Source organism: Centruroides vittatus, unplaced genomic scaffold (genome assembly GCF_030686945.1).
Source record: "Centruroides vittatus isolate TY-2023 unplaced genomic scaffold, ASM3068694v2 contig_854, whole genome shotgun sequence".
Lineage (NCBI taxonomy): Eukaryota > Metazoa > Arthropoda > Arachnida > Scorpiones > Buthidae > Centruroides > Centruroides vittatus.
In genome coordinates this window covers 1,787,200-1,809,727 of record NW_027122558.1, presented here as the reverse complement: position 1 = coordinate 1,809,727, position 22,528 = coordinate 1,787,200, and the positions used below count along the sequence as shown (strand labels likewise).

Genomic DNA, 22,528 nt, shown 5'->3' with positions numbered 1-22,528 from the left:
GGCGATTGAACCGTCCTTATCAAATACTTTACTAAAATATATCCATACGTATACATCTATAATATTACTTTTGTTTTACTCTTTCCGCCCCGTGGGCATTAAGAAGACCTCTTTTAGCAAGCCTTTATGGATTCTGCCAGGACCACAATTGGGCAGCTGGGTGGTGAGGAACGGGACCCGACGTATCCGGACGGACCATCCTACTGAAAGAAGTACTCACTGGTCCAACTAAAAGAGTCCAGTTTACCTATCGGGTATCAGACCATGACCCATGATTTAGGCATAGTCTCTTTAACCCTGTGATGCCATTAGGCGGGACAGGGCACAGTTAGCTTTATGAGGACCATCCGACGAAAAATTTCTGGGGAACTTTCGACTCGTCCGGATACGATCCCGGGTCTCCTAGAGCGGTAGGCTGCCACCTTAACCGCTCGGTCATCCTGCCGTCCAATAACTTGTAGTGTCGCGCCGTTAGAATTAGAGAGGTTGCGACCGACGTTTTCAAATCGAAAACGTGTACGTCGCCGCTTTCCTGTAAGCCTAGAAGTTTGACAATGGCGTTTGGAAAGTCAGTGGAATCACGCTCGACATTCCAAACGCCATTGTTAAACTTCTAAGCTTACAGGAAAGCGGCGCCGAACGTCCGACGTACACGTTTTCGAGTTTAAAACTTCGGTTTCAACCTCGCTAATTATTAAGTGAGAACGTCGTATATAATTAATTTATTTATTCTACAAATCTTTGGATTCTATAAGTAACAGATATGTAATATCAATGGTGCGGCTTCTTTATATTGTTTAAAAATCAATTTCCTTAAAAAAAGATGTTTCTTTTTTAAAAAAATTGCTGAAACTTCACAATTAAGAACGATAAGTTCAACCGTTGTTATTTTATCAGTCTCTGATAAAATAACACCGATCTTTTTTTAAGAAAATTGATTTTTAAACAAGTTATTTGGATGTTTGAAGCTTTTTAGTGTTAATTTAATTTCTTTCGTATTGACGTTTCGTATATATTTTTATTGGTAAGACGGGAATAAATTTTGGCGATATTTCGGCGTGGTTTGCCATAACATGTCACGACGGCGTCGTTTTATTACTTCGCAATCGCGCCGTTCGAGAGTACGGAGTAAAATTTTTTTAATGTAACGCGTCGTTTTTGCGTGTGTAATTAATTCGAGTAATTTTCGTTGACGGAAAAGGTGAGTCGGACATAATACGTTTCTATTATTTCAGTTCTAAATCCCAAATAACGAATTCGTTTCGCGCGTTAGTAAAATATAAACGAAAACGACGTTTACGGAAAATGTCTGTTTACACACGCACAATTGTAAATTATAAATAGCGATTTTTATGGTAAATTACGGGATCGCCTGGACTATTGCAAGATCTTCCAGACGAAATACTTTGCTTACGTAATTGCCATATATCGAGTAAACACCGATAGGCCGTCTTCGGGTAAGATCTATCGCCAATAATTATATATTAATTCGTTTAAAATATCTGCACGTAGTGTTAAATTGAGAAGGTCCGAGTGTAATTTTAAGTTCGACCGATATGACTTGCCGCTTCGAATTCTTAAATGATACGGTTCTTACGCGATTATGGCGTACGGATTAAAAATTGGCTTTTATTACAGCGCGCCGTGTTTTTGTCGCGTTCTACCGTCACTTCGACACCCTCTTTGAAATAGGAAAGGCGATCGTTTACGACTTGCGTGTATCTACCTGCCTCCGTTCGGAGAACGTGCGGTACGTTGCCATTAAAATAGCTGGTGCTGTCCTGGTGCACGTTTTTGGTACTTCGTTGGTGGACCGGTATGTCGCACGAGGAGCTCTTGGTTTGGCAGCCGGTGCGGGATGCGCCCCCGACGTGTCTTTCGACGAAACTGTGCCGGCTGCGTGTTGTGTGGTGAATCGTTGCAGGCTGGAATGGAATTCGCATCCTTCCCTATCCGGTGGCTCTGCCGGATCTATCTCCTGTTGAATTCGTGGATTTCGTCTGATTACGGTAGACGATGTTTCCACCGTGGTGGATGTAGTTCGGCCGGGGAAGCCTCGTGTTACTGTTAATCCTGTCGTCTATAATATGCTTCGTCGTATAGTGGTCCGTGTGGCTGCCCCGTGGCGATCGTATTTGTTATCGAATAAACAGGTGTCTGTTGAATATCTTTGTTAGTTTTTTTAATCTTTTGCATGTCTTTATTGCCTCTATTGGTTGTGCAATGTGCATGCGATTTGATTTTGTGCCAAGTATCAAAATAAGTAGACTAGTTTTTATTGCCAGTATTATATTTTTATTGTCATTTTAATAAAAATATTGCCAAGTGGCAGTTTTGGTGCTATGTAAGTGACTACTGATGGTGGCTGAGGTACAACGTCGGGTCTGTGGGAAGGTGGCAATGGACATTTTGAGCATGCCTTCTTGCATGTTTAAGGATTAAGAAAAACTGGCAATTCACTTTTTCTTAACTATTAAGCCTTTGAACGACCTGTTGCTCATTGCTTCTGCAATTCCTGTTTTCTTTAATAATTATGCATTAATTAAAAGATGCATTGCATTATTTTTTTGGTACATTAGTTCTGTTGATTTCGACCGCAGAACCATCTACTGATTTTGTGCTGGTCTTGATTTTTATTTTAGTATTACTTCACGACAAGACCAAAATGTGATTCTAATCATCTGATTTGTTACCTAATGTCGGTCGGTGGCTTTCTTGACAAATCTACCAGCTAAAAGAATAAAAGATTTGAATAAATGACCATTGATGGGTTGAGAGTTTTGCAACGGCTGACGATGTTGCCGTGACTGGGCCGACACCACTCTTGTTGTTAATTCGAAATCCTGCTGTTTGAAGTCGATTGGCCTCAGTATTGCTAAATTTTCACCCTGAGACCTAATGCAAAATGGAAAGAAGCTGTCGAGAGGGGACTGGTGGGAGGAGTCTCGCGGTACTGGAGAATGGGTAGGTGCAAATTGCTCACAAACAACCTGGAAAACACTTGCTCTGCCAATGACTTTTGTGTAGAATGTAAAATTTTAAATGCGCTTGTATTTTAAATGAATAAAATTATTGATTTTGATGGGTTTCTACTATTATTTTATTAAAAGTGGAGCTGTGGAATCCATATTGAATGGTTTGACTTCTTGGTTTGTGTTATTTTAAGACTGTTACTCTCTTATCTACAAGTATCTCATATAACACTGCACTTCTACAACACTGTTTGAAAATTGAGGAAATCCTAGTAAAAAAAATTTCACAATTTTAACTGCTAACTCTGTTGTTCAATATTTGTTTATTCAAGTAATTATGTATGTTGTTTCTAATCTGCCCATGGATTTTAGAATTTTCAAATTATTTTGTGCTTTTTGTGAGGTTTACTTTAATGAAAACTGATAGTAGAACTTTTTTTACCTTGTCCTAGCTTTCCTATCAACCAGGTGTCATTGTTGCTTTCAGACTTTAGCCCTTAAAACTGTCACCGTGTTTTGTTTTTGTAGATTAATCATTATATTTAGTAAAGTTCATTTAAACATTTTTAGGTAAGTGTTGTTAAACTTGTTTTTAACTGTAGATAAATAATTCAAGGAAAGAAATACTGTTGTATCTTGGTACTTGAACTGTTCCCAACTTGAACAATTCAGCATTTGAACACACATTTTGGAAAACTTGCTTTGTACTCGACAGAACAAATTCTACCCACTAGAATTTGTTCAGTACAAAGCGAGTTTTCCAAAATTTGTGTTCAAATGCTGAATTGTTCAAGTTGGGAACAGTTCAAATAAATTAGTTTAAGTAATTTTAGTTAAAAGAAAATGTTTTCTTTTAACTAAAATTAATATTGATGTGTAATATACTGTAGTTATGATAGTTATTGATTGGAAATAAAGTATTGATTTCTTTAATAAATATATTTCTCTTAGTGACAGAAAACAACCATATACTTTTGTTAATATTGGAACCTAACCCCATATTTTGTATTAGTCTTTTGTTTCGTGTAGCACAGATTTATACAACACTGCACTTTTTTGGAATATAACTACTATCTTATATTAGGAATACCTGTATATGTCAGTGTAGAATATAAGTAATAAATTATTATGAGGAAAGTAAGAAATTTTAACATGAATTTAAATTGTAATGTAAATAAATTATTATGAGTCAGAGTTGTTCTGTTTTTTACTAACTCTGTGACCCCCAATTGTAAAAGTTCAGTATGGGTATGGCCAATCATAATATTTTGATGCCAAAATAGGATTGGGGCTGCAGGTGATAAATATGAAAACTCCTAATAAACTATCAATATCACCTGTTGCAAAAAAATGTATATTAAACAAAACAAACATTTTCAACCTAATACATAGGCCATTTTCAGGTGTAACTGAATTCGAATGCCTTTTCAAAAATTTAACATTTTAAAGGTAGAATGACCAAACATTTAAATTTAAAATGAAAATATTAGATTAATTGACAAATAAATAATAAAATAAAATAAATTAAATAAACTAAATAAAAAGATAATAACTATATAAATAATAAAATAAAAATAAAATGCACAAAAAATGCATTCAAATATATGGGCAGGTGCAGACTAAGTATTTTTATTTAAAATTTTTCTTTTATAGAATTTCCATGCAGAAGCTAGTCCAGCCACATCCTTGGCATTAATACAACCATCCTTTAATTTACTTTTGTAGATTTCAATTTTTTCTTCATTCATTGCTAACGATAGGAAACGCATGGCCCTGATGACAGTTGCTTCATTCTATTTAACTGCAAAGTCTACTTGTGCCAAACTGGACAAAATTGTGTTGCAGTGCCCTTTATTAATGTCATACTTGTTCTCCTTAAGTGTGATTGCTAAATTCCTTCTTGTGACCCTAATATAATCTTTCTGAACAAAATCAACAATTAGGAATTAAGAAAGACTATATTGGGGTCACAACAAGGAATTTAGCAACTTCCAACTTCAATTTACTTCAATTTAACTTTTCAATTCACGGATTTGAAATACTTTCATTTTCATTGATAAGATGTGAAATTTAGCTGATCTGGTACAAACTATGAACTTAGTAATAACTCTTAATTGTTATAGTAGTTTGTTGAACTTAATCAGTATTTTGTGTTCATATATAAATAACTGTCAGTTTCATGGGATTTCAGTGTTCAATTAGTTTTCGGAGATTGTATCGACTGAATATTGTCATAATTAAGTCAAGTGAAGATTTTGAAGTATTTCTTCTTGTATGCATTTTTAAAAATGGATCAGTTTTTACTAAATAGTAATAAGCATTGTGAGAGCAAAAGTAAAGAGGGCACATTGTTGATCAGTGGCAAGCGTGTGAACTGTAAATATCAAAAATATCATGACAGTTATTTGGACTTTGGTTTAACATTGACAGAAGTCAGTGGTAATGAGAGCCTTTCATACGGAGGTCAGTGGTAAAGAGAGAAACTTTTATACACAGTGTGTACTGTGTATGAAAGTTTTGGCACCAGAGTGCATGCTACCAAGTAAGTTGAAACGCCATTTAGAAACCAATCATCCTAGCATGATTATTAAATATCGTGACTACTATACTAGAAAGTTAAGAGTTAAATCAAAAAAACAATTGTTTTCATAGGTAGGCATCAATACCAAGCAATACTTTGCTAGCATCTTACAAGGTGACACAGAATTGCAAAATGTAAGAAGCCTTGTACCATCACAGAAAAACTCATTCTACCGGCTGCTGTAGATATGGTGAACATTCCGATTGGTGGATCTGCTGGCAGGCAACTTTCAGAAGTGCCTTTGTCCAATAACACCCATTAGTTGCAGAATACAGCACATAGTGGAGGACCTCAATGGTCGGTTAATTGAAAAAATAAAAGGAAAGGAATTTGGGTTGTAGTTGGATGAGACCACAGATGATGATGATAATAACAATGCTCACTTGATTTGCTATGTACAGGTTATATATAGATAGTAATAACATTGTAGAAGACTTTCACTTTTGTAAAAGTATTACTGCTGATGCTAAGGCTTATTAGACTTGTTAGTGATCCTTGATACTTTTATATTTGAAAATAATTTGGAGTGGACCAAATGTGTTGGTATCTGTACTGATGGTGCTTGTTCTATGTCTGGCTGTTATGGAGGATTGCAAGCATTTAGAGTATTTGAAGCAAAGCCCCTGATGAACTGTGAATCCATTGCATTATTCACACGGAAGCACTTGCATCAGAATATCTGAGTCCTACTTTGAACTAGACCTTAGAATATGTAATGAATGCAGTAAACTTTATAAAAACTTGGCCGTTGAAGGTAAGCTTTTTCAAAAAACTATGTGAAGATATGGGATCCAAGCACATGTCTTTGTTTGATGTTACCCACAAGAGCACTTTGCAATGGCTCTCTTGTGGTAATGTTTTGTCTCGTACCTTTGAACTACAGCAGGAAATTTAATTTTTCTTAAAGAGGAGGGAAGATCACAAGTATGCTGAAAATTTTGTAAGTGAAGAGTTTTTGGTAAAACTAGCATACTTACGTGATATTTTTGAAAAGTTGAATGCTTTGAATCTCTCCCTGCAGGGAAGCAACATATACCTATTAAAGTCAATTGAGAAAATTTCAGCTTTCATAAAAAAGTTAAAACTATGGAAAAGAAAAATAAATGCAGATGGAGGAAAAAAATGTTTCTCCTTGTTGTAAAAGTTTTTGACCTCCAATGGAGTTGATTTCTTTCAAGGTATTAAATCCATTTTTGAAGAACATTTATCACAGCTTATCACCTGTTTCAGAAATATTTTCAAAATGATAATATTGATAAATTTGCATGGATTCAAGATCCATTTAATGCCATCTAAATTTACTGCTACAGAAGAAGAGAATCTTATTGAGTTGTCTTGTGACATGTTGAAAAAAAAATTTAGCAGCACGGAATTAACTGAATTTTGGATATCAGTAAAAGATGAATATCCTCTTTTGAATGGTAAAGCTCAGAGAATTTTAATTCCATTTGCAACTTCTTATTTGTGCAAAGCTGGGTTTTTGGCTGTTGCTGTGATAAAAACTAAGTATCACACAAAAATCAATGTGGAGAAGGAAATGAGGGCAGCTGTCATTAGATTATGCATAGCTGACAAATATCTATGATAACATCCATGACATTATACCTACTTCTTGTGCAAGGGTGATTGTGAGAGACCTGCACGATGTCATTTTTTATGACATTGGATTATTGAAGATGATGTAACAGTGAAAAATCGCCATTTTACGATCGTGTGAAGAATAAAGAAAAATTGTATGAAATTGCATATGTAAGGCAAGTTTTTCTGAGGGCGTATAATAAGTGAAAAATTTTTTTTGGAAAATCTTTAGCATGAGGATATCATGGGAACACAACTAAGTTAATTTGGTAGAAAAAGCTCATGAAAAACTAATCATTGATTTTTGTCTGTTTTTTTATATTTTTTTTGGGATTTGCTTGTTATCTGGGGGTGGAGATCTGTAGTCCTTAAGTGACTTTACATATATATCAACGATAAATAAATAAATAACATTTACAGTTATTACATGTGACTGCAGGGTTAAAGTAGGTATTCAGAGCTTTCTGTAGAAAGAATTACTGGCAAGTTTGTACTATTTAATTATAATTATCCTACATATTACTTAATATATTTGTAACTAATCTCTTACTGTGTTTCTATCTGTGTGGTTTTTTATAAAATTGTATGTTAACAGTTTGTTTTTATACTTACAGTTACAATACACGAAACCAAGTTATTTTGTACATCTAGGAATATAGCTTCTCTGTAACTTTGAGGTAAGTGTGTGTATATGTATGTATATATATTATATTGTAATAATTATCAAAATAATCAAGTAAAAATTATATATATACAGGGCTTAAAGTGACTCTCTTTTTTAGCTTTTTTTCATAGCTCCTCTCTTTTTTAGCTTTTTCTGAGAAAAACTCACTTTTTTAGCTTTTTTCACTTCCCATGTGAAATTTTTTTTTCGTAAATGTGCTCAGGAGCGAAATAGCAACCAGCACTTCCCCATATGCCTTATGGACTGTGCGCAACATGTTAAGGCACTGTCGTACACACATGTAGTGTACTACATTTATATAGACTAACAAAACTAAGAGCTTCCCAAAGCTTGATACTCGCACATGCTGTAGGAATTTGCACGTGGGTTCTTCTTGCTTGTATCTTGTGAATACGATCTCCGCAGTGCTTCGATATAATCACGCTGCATTAAGTCAAGTACACTTCTAGTTCGGCGTTAGAGTGATTTATACAGCATTATTTTAGCATTTGTATTTATTTAAGCGCAGTGGACAAAAGAAAGAAATAGATTATTAATACTAACAGTAGAAACTCATGCCGTTTCGCCATGGAAAATCGATAGGACAACCAATACTTCTAAAGTAAGTTCTAAGCAAACTTCTTCCCAACCGCCTCTATTCTTAGTTAAACATGACATCTTACTCGTTTGTGACTAGTTGTAGAAAAACGAAAATATGTTGAGCATAACAAATTGATTTCTACTGTATTATTAAATAAAAGTTGTAGGACACTCTTAAAGCTTGTATCTTTCTAGCACTCAGTAAAATTAAAGTCGAGCGAATCTCGTGCAGAATAAAGATTTTAAACTATATCCTAAATATTAATAACTTCTGTAGAGACAATCTTTAGACAAAGACAAAAGTTTGGTTTTAAGTGATGCTTATATATTGGGCATGCACCATGGTTTTCGCATTCTAACGTGTCCTTATTTCCATCACAAACTATATAACAGACGTGGGCAAATGAGACTCTGAGAGCCGCATGCGGCTCTTTTTGAATTTTATGTGGCTCTTGCTGAAAGTGTTAATTTCTGCTTTTTATTATTATTTTTACAGTTTTATTTCCACAATTTTGTGAAAATATGTTTATTAAAAAAATTCAATACTTGTTCTATATTATATAATAAAATCCAGGTACAGAACTGCAGTACAGAATAAAAAAGTACAGAACTGCGGCTCCCATGCATTTTGCAAAACCTACATTTCGGCTCCCACTGAACTTTTGCTTGCCCACCCCTACTATATAATGAACATGCAACCCACTGATTCTGCCAGAAGTTGTTTTTTTTTTCTTCTTTAATTACATTTTTTTTATGAAGAAATCAAAAAATGTACCTTGAAATAAATGGCATTTGAAATTTGGCATGTTATATGGAAACACATTCTGGTAGTTATGTTACTATTCCATTTGCTTTGCTGTGTAACGGTGGGAATTCTGTACGGGGCACGTGAAAACTTAATGCGGGCCTGTTCTGGCTTAATGCAGTCTTACTGGTCACTTTTCTGGAGTATAAACTCAGCCTAACTATTTTCATATTTAATCTTATCAGTCCACTTAATAATCAATCTAATATCATATGCAATGTTATTGATACAAAATATGTGTTCGTTTGTGTGTTTTTTTAATAACGCCTGTTTTCGTTCATTTTAACACTATTAGCTTTTTTAGCTTTTTTTCAGTGTGAACTCTCTTTTCTCACTTTTTTTTATTGCCATGACTGCTTTAAGCCCTGTATATATATATATAATTTTTACTTGATTAATTGATATATATCAATTAATAAATAAACACACCTGATTTATATTCGCTGAGCTTATTGTTTTATTCTAAACGTTTTCAGTATACTATAATAGGCCATCTTCAGGCTTTACACTTTTTGTTCGAAATGGTAACATTCGAATTTATTTGAATTTGCACTTTAAATTAATGGATTAACATACTCTCAAAACGCATTGCAAATTAACAAAAAACAAAAACATAAAGTAAAAAAGTAAAAATAAATAATAAAATATAATAACTGAATAATAACAAAAAATTTACATCCAAATTAATTAAGTGTGAATACTAATTCCTATAAACTCCAGCCCATATTTTTATGGATTATCAAAACCCATACTCTTTTCAATTTTGTACTTCCAAGCCGATGGTAATGCATTTGCATCTTTTGAGTTTAAGCATCTGTTCCTCGTTTTACTTTTGTAAATTTCTATTTTTTCCATTTCCATTCTGATGGACGGTGAATGTCTCGTTTTAACTATCTTTGCCTCGTTCCATTTGACTACTACTCTGTCCGCCTGCCTCATACTCGCCAAAATCGTGCTGTCGAGTCCCTTACTCACACTTTATTTATGTTCTTTTACCCGTAGTTTGAGGCTTCTTCTTGTCACTCCTATATATTTTTTATCAATTCCTAATTGTTGGTTCTCATACAGTATACTGTATACACCCGCTTGTTCCTCCATTCCAATTTTGTCTTTATTATTTCTTAATAGTCTATAAATATTGGGTGCTCGTTTGTAAATTATGTTTGTGTTTTTGTATTTTCCCAATTCCTTCACCACCTTCCTTGTTTGCTCATTGTATGCGAACTTGTTGAAAGTTGTGGTGCAGTTATTCGTTGCCATTGTACCTTTTTGCTTACTGTAACTCTTGATGAGGCCTTTGATTATGGACATTTTGTATCCCAAATTCTTTGCTACCTTTTGGATTCTATTAATTTCTTTGTTCCGATTTAGTACATTAGTGCAGTATAAGAAGGCCCTTTTGACGAGCGCCTTAAATGCAGATAGCTTATACTTAAACGGGTCTTTCGAACATGCCGGTATATATAACGGAGCATGTGTTGGTTTCAAATATACTGTCGTTTGTATGTTTCCTAGCTTAAATTCCATGTTAATATCCAAGAAGTGGATGTTTCTTCGGCTTTTTTGTTCTAATTTTAGTTTCAAACCATGTTCATTGTCGTTGATTGCAGTCAAGAAATTGCTAATGCGTTGGTCATCTTTCCAAATTATTAAAACATCATCAACATAGCGTTTGTATATAATGATGCTATCTGCGAAATCTTCGATGATGTTCTTTTCCAACTTTCTTATTACTAGTTCACATAGGAGTCCAGACATAGGACTTCCCATAGGGGCTTTTTTCTTTTGTTTATATATTACTCCATTAAATTTAAAAAAGGAATGAAAACAAATTAGATCTGCCAAATCTTGTAGGTTTTCCATGAATTTCTCCACCTTTTGATTTTGTTGTATCAAAAATTCAGTTAATTCTTTGAAGCATGATGTTAAATTTGTGGAGGGGTACAAACTATGGAGGGGAGATATATTATATTGTAATAATTATCAAAATTATTTTGATAATTATTACAATATAATTATTTCTCAATGTTTTGTAAATTTTTACTTTCAGTATTTCAGTTCATTTCCAGCTTCAAAGTTTGTCATTATTTTTGTTCTTGATTAAAGTACAGTTATTTACAAAAATTATGAATGGTAATATTCTGACAAGTAAGAAATTGTGTTATAAACTTTTGTTATGCTGAAATGGTTTAGGACTAGCCTTACTTGTCTAGTTATTTACTATCAAAAATCTTGTCTCATCAAGTAACACTCAGTTAAAAATGTACAACGAAACCTATAAAAAACAAGCAATTATTTATTGTGACATTGTTACAATGCCGGGCTGCAATTTTTAATTTATTTAATTTAAAATATATTCTCTCTACCTCAAATTAGTAGTGGCTTGCTCCTGTACATCATACTTTTCCTTCTATATGAGAGTCATGCCAGTCATCTATCTAACTCCTTTTGGGGGAAAATTTTTGAATTGAAATAATGTGACTTTCAGTTTTCCTTGGAAGTTTGTATATAGTGAATTGGGGCCTCCTGCTTGTAAGATTTCCATATCTGGTCTCTGCTTTCATCTATCTAATTCCATTTCAAGAATGGAGTTAGATAGATGAAAGAAGATTAGAGATTAAGGAAAGACTGGTGGATGGACAACAGTGAGAATTTATAGATCTAGATTTAAATGATCCTTTGACTGGAACTTGAGGGTTTCTTTTAAGTATTATTTCTTGAATACAAGATATACTCTTAGCTGCAATGTGATTTAGTTATAATGGAGAGACAGTGGACCATACAGGAAAGAAATAATTCATTATTTTTAAATTGAGTAAATCTTTGTTTCATATTATAAGAAAGTCCAAACTACTAATTAAAACAAAACAATACTCTCTCTTATAACATATATGTATTGGAATAAAAAAAGGAATATTTTCAGCATCTTTTAAGGCCTTGTATTTAGCATAAATTGTTATAGAATGTTAGCAGATGTAAAAACAGTCTAAATTTATATTTAGAATGTTTTTACATCTGCTATTTTTACATTTTACATTTGCTATTTACATCTGCTATAATGTTTTTAGAATATAGGTAAGATATCCTCCCAAATCTATTATCCAACATGGCGACCGAATATACTCCTGGGGCCTTATTCTCATTGAACTTTTCTTTAGTATTGGATAATGTATGAAAGATGGTTGGACTGCCCCAGTATGTTATTCTAATGTTAAAATATTTGGCTATCTTTCTGTACGTGGTTTGCAGCCTTGGGTCAAAGTGCACTAGATGTCTGTGCTCTTGCACATATGACTATATTTCTTCCTTCCTGTTAGTTGGATGTGTGGTGTTGAGTTGATTTTAAAAGCCAATGATGAAATAAGTGTTCTACTGTATCCAAGCATCATTGCTATGTTGTTAACGTTCTCCAGTTCTATCATAGTATTGTTAGCATTAGAGCAGTTTGTGAAGGTTATTTATCAGTGCTCTATGTTTGGTCCTGAAAGAGGCTGAAAATGTTTTGTTTTTATTTCAATACATATTATTTTCAGGAAGAGTGTGTATGTATTTTGTATTATTTATACACTCTTTAGCTTTTGGAGATCATGATTTATACCAGGTGTCGGCAACCTATGGCACATGGGATCATTATCAGAAGTGAACTGAGTAGAAATGTATAAAAAATATATTTCAGTTATTAATTACACATTTAAATGGAAACCATAGTTCAGTGTAAGCTAATACATTAAAAATGAATCTCTTGTTTGTAAAATATTGCTTATGTCATTAATGATGTAAATGGTGTGTCACTGTTCAATCAAACATTTTTTTATAGGTTTAAAAAATTGGAATGCGACAATGTTCGAATGATGGAAGTAAATTGTTACATGTTGTTTGCTGAAATTGCATTTAGATATTATTTTTTTGAATCTCCTGTTTATATATTTATATTACAGTGCATGTGTTTATGTTCCTTGTTGCCATCTATTTGTTGTGCTTGCACCTCACATGTAAGAAAAAACCTTATGTTCAGTTCAGGCCATAGTATGTTGTTATTTAGTGAATGTATGGTTCTAGAATGTCTCAAAAATGACAAAAACTTGATGTTTATTCTTTTGTAGACCTTTGGACAAATGTATATGGATTTGTCCAATACAAATTCATATGTATTTGGCCAAACCATAATGCACATATTACATCATGTTATGTGTGCATTATGGTTTGAAAGTGTACAAAGACATTATTAAACTAAACATCAGGCCACATTTTAAAAAATTGTTGAGAAAAATGAAGTTATTATAAGGACTGTTTTTGGCTGTAAGAAGCAAATAACTTCTTTCAGTCAAATAATTGGTGCCAAAAATAAAGCAACTGATTGCAGTTATACAATTGCTCATTGTGTTTCCTGAAAAGGAAAATCTTTCAGGCAACACAATGGAGAATTCATCAAAGAAACATTTTTGAAAAGTATTGAAATTTTATTCAGTGATTTACCAAACAAACAAACAATACTGTCTCAAATTTGAGAAATACCTGCTTCTGTGAGATCAGGTGAGAGATTAATAAGAGATATGCTTGAAAATGTAACAAAAAACAGAAAACTGGATTACAGCAAGCTGCTGTACAGTAGAGCATTGATTATCCGAATCAATTGGGGACTGGGGTTGTTTGGAAAACCGATTTTTTTGAATAACCGATTATGTACGAAAAAATACATTATTAATATAGTATATTAGTATATTCCATGTAATTAGTATATTAGTATATCCCAATAATAGTATATTAATAATCCCATGTTGAAATTTTTCTCCATTGTGTGTCACTTCACGTTGAATTTTTGTCAATGCTAAGCATAACGAAAATTATTTCTTCATTTTGTACAAACAAAATAAATATATTGAAAAATATAAAAACAAAAAAAATTATACTTTAGAAGTTAATCTAGTATCAAAAACATTCAATTCAGCACAACACACGTCCCGACACAGTCCAACTGGAACGCTTTTGGTTGATTGGTGTTCGAATAATCAATGCTCTACTGTATTTGTAAGTGCTACTATTAATGAGAGCATAGACATAAACAACAAGGCATGCCTAGCAGTAAGATGATATTTCATGATATTGTTTTAACAATAATGTTTCTGTAGAATTATGTCATTTACTTCCTATTTCTGGCAGAACTAAGGGAGAAGATATTACACTATTTTTGAATTACTAATGAAATTAGTATAAATATTTTGTGTTACTACTGATTCTGCCCATGAAATGGTTAGAAAGGAAAGGGTTTTGTTAAATTCTACGAAAATAATATTGTACATTGAATATTAAGTTTCCACTGCATAATACACCAGGAAAGTTTAGTTGCAAAAATTTTATCCCAGTGCTTGAATTTTGAAATGGACACTTGTCATTAAGAGAATTAATTTCATAGTTTCTTATTCTTAATTGACACAGGAAATTTAAATCCCTTTTGGAAGAAATGAAAAGTGAATAGAAAGACCTCCTGTTACACATCAATGTCTGTTGGCTTAGTCAAGGTAATATCTTGAACAGATTTGTATCATGTCTGAAAGACATTTCTTAATGAAAAAAGAACATCATTTCCCAGAATTAAATGAAGAAGGCTGGTTATGCAAATGATGTTTCTGACTGGTATGTCAATGTGAAGGCTTCCAAACTCAACACCTGAATGACTTAAACTTGCATTTGCATGGAAAGGGATAAACAGTATTAGCACTTTTTGAATATTGGAAAGGATCTGAATAAAAATTAGATATATTTTGTTTCACTATTACTACCAGCACTTATAAATACTTCCCAAATGTAAAGCTCCATACAAATAGATTTACTGTTAACAACGATGAACTTCAAAAGTATGTTGAAGCACTGAAAGAAGAATTTTCTAATGAACGTGAAGACTTCCAAACTCATACATCCCATATTATCTTTTCTCATCAAACCCAACTTAATTGATCTAATGACGATTTCATTTGACTTGTGTCTTTTTGAGTGGCTGGACAGGGATAGTTTTGAAATAAAACTCATTGAATTAATATCAGAATTGTGGAAAAAAATTTGTAGAATTGCAGAAAACACACAGGAAATTGTCTGGAAAGGTTAGCTGTCATCATCAATTGTTGAATATCTTTACCTGAAAGATTTAATTGTTTGAAGAAAATTGCATGTATTCTGCTTTCACACAGGTGAGTTGATTTGAAATTCAACTTACTAATGAGAACAAATTTTCTCTCATACAAAAAAGGTTTTGACCACACGAAGAAGTTGTCTAACACCTGAACATTCAGAAGCCTGTGTAAAGCTAAAAGTTAAGAGTTACACACAAGATATTGATCAATTGAGCAAAAAAGTACAGAGACAAAGTTTACATTAATTGACCGGAATCAATGATTAATAATAATGAATCATATTAATTAATCATATTAGAATTTTTGATATTTTCTATTTAGTCAAACTTTGCATGTTGTATTGGAAAAAAACATGTTAAAAAATTTGTAATACAATTTTAATGAATGTGATAAATATTAAAATTTGACAAAATGTTCTTTTCACATATGATATCTATTCTATATATTGTAAAATATTGAATGACCAATAATATATGATCTGGTTAGAATGTGTTTTAAAAATATTTAATATATAATTTTAACTCATTATAACTGGACTAATATTGATACTACGTACAATAAAATTGGTAAATCGATTTGGCACCCAAAATAACACTATAACTTAGATTTGGCACAATACTGATCAGAGGTTGCAGACCTTCGATTTATACTGTGGTGATGCCACCCAACCCCTACAGAAAGAAAGTCTTAGCTCTCACAGAGGCTAAAGATGATTTTCATGTTTCTGTCCATTAGTTACATCTTTGCTTTTGCACTTTAAGGGAGAACCTAGTTAACTTGTGCCATCTGCATATTTATACAATCAGCAGATATGAGAATTAGCATACCTCTGCTTCACTTCATTTTTTAGTTTTAATATGCAGAAACAAAGCATACCAGTAGATAGCTCTTTATCGGGCAATTTATGCAAACTGATAGTTCACTTACTTCAGAACAAAGTGCTACAAGAGTTCTTACCTGAGCTTATTTTTTTTTACACCTGTTAAATTTGACAGTTTGATGATTTGGAAATCTATACCAGATGTGAATAAACTATTGCATTAACAAGGAGAATAACTGAACACAAAACAACGTTAAAGAACTTTTTAATTCTTTGCAATGCTTTCAACATTCATATAAATGTTGTCTTCAGGCACTTACACAAATTGAATGTTTTTTTGAACAAATTTCCAATTATCTGACATTTGGATCAACTTGTACAAGCTAATAAATAATATCAACTTACTGCTTTTCTTCACCTTTTCCACACCTTTTTGTGTGTTTGTCTCCAAATCTCTAAGTGCATGTGCGTAGACACTGCTTGATTTTGAAAATTTTTTAAAAATTATTTGTTTTAAAATTTTTGTATTTGATTCAGTTAATGCCATACCTTTCTGTACTTTAAAATTTGTTTGAAAACCATTCAATTTGTGTTAGTGACTGAAGACGACATTTATATGAATGTCAAAAGCTCTTGCAAAGAATTAAAAAGTTCTTTAATGCCATTTTGTATTGAGTTATTCTCCTCATTGACAACCCTATGGGTATACCCTTAAACTGAACCAAATTAGCATCAATAAAGTCCATTTCCTAGATCTCTGCATTGTGTTAAATAACGTGAGAGTTGAAAAACATGTATATTATATGCCTACATACTGTTCACGTTTTATTCCCACCACTTCTAGTGACTGACAGTGTTTAGAGCATTGATAAATAGAGCTTTTACACACTGCTCCAATACTAATGATACTATGATAGAATTGGATGTTGGCTTGTTGCATTTCCGAACACCAGCATTCCATCAGGGCAGGCAAGTGTGATACCAAGCTAGCAAGAATGGTGTCGCAGCACCAATACACTCCACTGTGGGACTAGGTAGTGATGCTCAGGCATTGTGATAACAGGAGCATCGTGCTTATTTGGGGGGCCTTCTTTACCGCTGCACTAAATCCGTGCAACACTCCCTCGCTTGATTTGCCTTAGGGTTTCTCAAACGGGATCCCGGGATCCCAGTTGTTTTTTTAACCCGGGAAATATCTCGGAAATCTCGCAAATTTCTTAAAAATTCACTTTTTTCTTATTTTGTGTTAAGATTGAGGACATTTTGCAAATAGAAAGTATAATTAACTCATAAACTGTCAGAATAAATTTGTATTTATTAATTTTAAACCTACTTATTAGTTTTTTTAATTTTTCCTCATTATGGCACATCACAAATGATCAATAATCAATAAGTAGCTTATTTGTGGCAGGACTCTCAAAATTCTTTACCAGTAATATCTGGAATAATTGTGCTTACGCTGTCTTAATTTTTAACCATGCCCAGTAACTTCAATAACTGCATAATGCCAAGTTGTGCAAATTGGGCAAAGATACAAACGAGTACAAAGTCTGCAAGTATGAAGTTTTTCTTCATAACTTGATTATTAAAGATAAATGAACTGCCAAATTATTGGGCTATGATGTTTCAATTAAAGCAGTCGAGGTAGACAAAAGAAGTACAGTAGACACTCGTAAATCGGCACCCCAGTAATCAGAATCGCCGGTAATCGGCACGATTTTCAGTCAGACTGTGTCGTGCTGAATCGAACGTTTTTGATACTAAATTTACTTCTAAAGTATAATTTTTATGTTTTTATATTATTCAATATATTTATTTTGTTTGTACAAAATGCAGAAATAATTTTTAACGATACGATAGCCTCGATTATTATTATAAAAATTTTCGTTAGGCTTAAAATCGACGAAAATTCAACACGAAGCAACACGCAACGGAGAAAAATTTGAACATCGGACAGGTTAATATATTTTTTCGTACATAAACCGTAATTGGAACAAATCCCTAATCTGAACAACCCCAGTCCCCAATTGATTCCGATTTTCGGTTCACTACTGTACTACAATCTTGAAAATGAACTAGAAATTTTCCAGGCTACAGGTGAAAAACCACAACATCTGTCTTCTCTTAAATGCATTAAACACGATTCCAATCACATCAATTGAATCGGAAATGGCATTCTCGGTAGCAGTACTTTTCATGACTAAAATAGGAATTAGATTGAGTGATCAGAGTATTGACCATTTTTGCTTTTTAAAATCTTATAAAAATTTACAATATTTTGTATTATATTTTATTTAAAAAACAAAAATTACCTTCTAAGTTAGAAGTTTGATCTGTTTTTTTTTTTTTTTAAATTTTCAACTCAATTCAAAGGCATTTTTTTTTTTGTTGTTGTACGCAATTTCCAGCAAACTTTAATAAATTTTTTCTATTTGTGAAAATTTCTACATAATTCAAAGGTAATTTTTATTATATATCTTACACAGCATTATTAATATGATTTTGGAGGTTACAGAACATATTAAATTACTTTAAAAAAATGAAAAATAATTAAATCATTTGATTTCATCATATTTTGTATATCTTAAAAATAATTAATTTTTAAGATATACAAAATTCAAACAGTTCACTTTTATTCTGGAATCCCAGGACAAGCAAAAGACCGGGAAATGAGAAATCCTAATTTGCCTGCTATGTGAGTCAACTTATATAACAGATTAAGGCATTGACTCTTAACTCCACGTCTCAGCCTTTTATAGCGCATGCGCTTTGTCACCATGCACGTGTATTTAAATTTCTTTATGTTCAGTTCCATTATTGGTCTTGTTCCAAAGCTCTAATGCCGTTAGTTTAATTTAAAAAATTTTGTTTGAAAAAGGATTTTAACCATTATTATCTGCCTGAGGAAAATGGAAATAATTTTGTTGAAAGCGCTAGGGATATTTGTACATAGTTTAACACTTGTATGTTAATTTTCTGGTCTCTTGCTTATTCAATGATTGGTGTGAAGTCCAACCATGTTACAGTTAACTACTGTGTATTATTTTAATATCTATATTAATTAGATAACCTGGACTAAACAATTTTCTATAATAAAGAAAGATTATTTAGTTGATATTTTCTGTTTTAGGTTTTGATTTAAATTATATCTATATTCAGACTTCATTTTCACTATTTTAGTATGCAAAAAATAAATTATAGAGAATAATCTCTTATTCATCCATAAATTTTTTCCAATGAAATTTAAGTCAGGAATTCTGTCATTTTGAATATACTACCTACATTGTAGGTCCTACAATGTGTTGTTCAAAGCAGGGCTGTGGAGTCTTGGAGTTGGAGTTGGGAGGAATTTCTGGTCAGAGGAGTCTGAGTCAGGAAAAGTATGTCGACTCTGACTCTGGTATTTTAAATTTAATTTAGTTTTTTTTATTTAAATGATAGGAACTTTATTTTATATTTATTAATTTTTTAAAAATGTTTTTGTATTTTGTTAAAATTCATTTTTATTTTAAATACAAAATGCAACAATTTAATTTATTAAATATGTATCAATAGTTTTCTTTGTAGTATTTGTGTTTAGTAGTTAGATTACTCTCTCACACCATGAAAATCTTTGAGCGCATTATTGTTCGGATCAGTGTCGGCCAGTGTGGCTTTGTGAGAGGTTGTGGAACTACTGACGCAATATTCGCAGCCCACAGGTTGATGGAAAAACACCAGGAGAAAAATAAACCACTACACATTGCCTTCCTCGACTTGGAAAAGGCCTTTGACCATGTACCCTACCAGCTCATTTGATATGCACTCCGCAACCAAGGAGTGCCTGAGGACTTCCTCAGCTGGGTCAGAATGCTGTACACAAATACCAGCAGCCAAGTGAGGTGTGCGGCTGGTACATCTGACAACTTCCCAGTAAACGTTGGCATTCATCAAGGCTCTGCACTGTCACCACTGCTGTTCATTCTCATCATGGACATTATCACAAAGAATATACAGAGTGATGTGCCTTGGACGCTGCTTTCTGCTGACGTCATGCTTTCAGCTACCACTCAAGAAGAGCTAAGAGCTACAGTGCCAAGTGCAGGCCTGGAACGACCGTCTGAGTTGTTTGGCTTGTGCCGTAACACCAAGAAACTGAATATCTAGAAATGTTTTCAAATGTGGGCATGATCCAAGTCAACGGTGATAACTTGTATAAAACACACACTTTCGCTATCTTGGCTAAACCCTACAGAGTGACAGAGGCATTGATGACAAAGTACAGGCGAGGGTGAATGTGGCATGGCTACGATGGAGAGAAGTCACCAGTGTTCTCTGCAACAAAAAGATGCCCATGTACCTAAAATCGAAATCTACCAGACTGTGCTACGACCTGTCACTCTTTATGGTTCCGAATGTTGGCCATCAATGAGAGCAACTGAACAGTGTCTCCATTCCATGGAGATGCGCATGGCTCGTAGGATGCTTGGTGTTTCCCTCCTTGACCATATCACCAATGACACGATATGCCAACAATTTGGCATCACGCCCATTGAGGCAAAAATGAGAGAGAGACGTGTGCTGGTTTGGCCATGTCCGACGATCAGCCTTAGATACAGTTGCCAACATTGCATACCACCTAGAGGTGAACTGCCGACAGCCCCGCAGAAGACCTAAGCAACGATGGCAAGATGCTATCAACCCAGACCTAAAGGCCCCCTCACCTGAATCCAGGTGATGTACTTGATCGAACAAAGTGGCGTTTGAAGATCTGAATAGCGGACCCTACATCTGTGGGATAATGCTAAGAAGTTAACTATTTTGACCCAATTGAATTTGAATATTTTTGATTCATTCCTTTATTATCCCTGCTCTAAATAAGTACTCTATTATTCTGAATGAGCCAGACTGATTGATCAGAGTATATATTTTTCTTTTCTGAACAAGGAGCTACTGAAATAGCTAGATCGCACACTTTTTAGTTGGACTAACTTTTCTGGAAAGGTGAAATTGAAGTGCAAAAGCTAAAGAATAAAGATATGTAGATGTTGAATTTTATTGCTCCCCATTTTTTCCTCTTATTAAATATTTGTTAAAAATTAATTTTTTTATACAAATAAATATTAATGTAAGTTAAATATTAAAAATACTAACTATAAAACTATTTAGGGGCTCCTTTCAGAGTTCAGAATAGGGTAACTCCCTATGAGTGCCTCTGCCCCCATAAAATGATTTAGTTTTTAATTTTGCTGGAGTCTGAGTCGACCTACTAAAATTATCAGGAGTCAGAGTCGAGTGTTTTTTACTGACTCTGCAGCTCTGGTTTAAAGCTGGAACTTATCCTAACAGTAATCATATATATGGTAGTATCAAAAAGTTCTGAGACTGGTTTTGTAACATGATAACAGAGGGCACAAGCAGAACCTCCAAAAATGTTGATAAAATTAGGCAACTTCTGTACGAGGATCATCTGAGAACCATTGTGGACATTGGACATTGCTGCCATCATCTGTGTCATATGGGACAGTCCAGGAAATTCTGGCGACAGAGTTAAACATGCACTGTGTCTCTGCAAAGTTTGTGTCAGTTTCTGACTCTGGAATGGAAGGTGCACCTTGTCAAAGTATGTGAGGATCTTTGTCAGCAGGTTGTGGACGACCCAAACCTCTTGTTGATGATCATCACTGGGGATTAGACATGGATCTATCGTTACAACCTGGAGACTAAACAACAGTCTTCGCAGTGGAAGAGCCTAACATTGCACAACCAAAGAAGGCAAAGCAGGTCAGGAGTTCAAACAAGAGCATAATGGACATTTTTTTTTTTTTTTTTTTTTTTTTTTTTTTTTTACATTTGTGGGGTTGTGCACTGTGAATTCGTCCCTGAGGTCAGGACCGTCAATGCTGAGTTCTAATACAATGTTCTGAGGTGACTGAAGGAGAATATTTGGCAAAAGAGATCTCAACTCTGGAGCCAATGCAGCTGGGTCTTCCATCACAACAATTCACTTACTCACAGAGCATTGCTAACATTAAGTTTTTAGCCTGCAAAATCATCACCTTTCCTCATCTGCCCTACTCGCCTGATTTGGCTCCCCATAATTTCTTCCTGTTCCTGAAAACTAAAATGAAGCTTAAAGGTCACTATTTTGAAACTGCGGAGAGAATCAGAGGAAGTATAAGTATTTGATACCCTTGAAGAAAGACTTCCAGGGAGCTTTCCAAAAGTGGCAGACATGCTGAGAGTGGGGTATCAATGTGCAAGGGAAGTATTTTGAAGGTGATGCTAGCCAAATATAAATAAAGTAATTATTTTTTGTAATGGTACCAGTCCACCATGAACTTTGATACTACTATGTACTGTACAAACATCTTAAAATTCAATAAGCCAAACAACTATTG

At 33.6% G+C, this 22,528-nt stretch overlaps 1 protein-coding gene across 1 annotated transcript in view; it reads left to right on the top strand.

The window, feature by feature from the left end:
- The first annotated feature begins 1,077 nt into the window (after window positions 1-1,077).
- Window positions 1,078-22,528, top strand: part of LOC136982588 (serine/arginine repetitive matrix protein 2-like) — a 145,680-nt gene continuing 124,229 nt past the window's right edge. The window contains exons 1-2 of the mRNA XM_067279121.1: window positions 1,078-1,201; window positions 7,746-7,808. The gene's annotated coding sequence lies outside the window, so the exon portion shown is untranslated. The remainder of the gene's footprint in view (window positions 1,202-7,745; window positions 7,809-22,528) is intronic.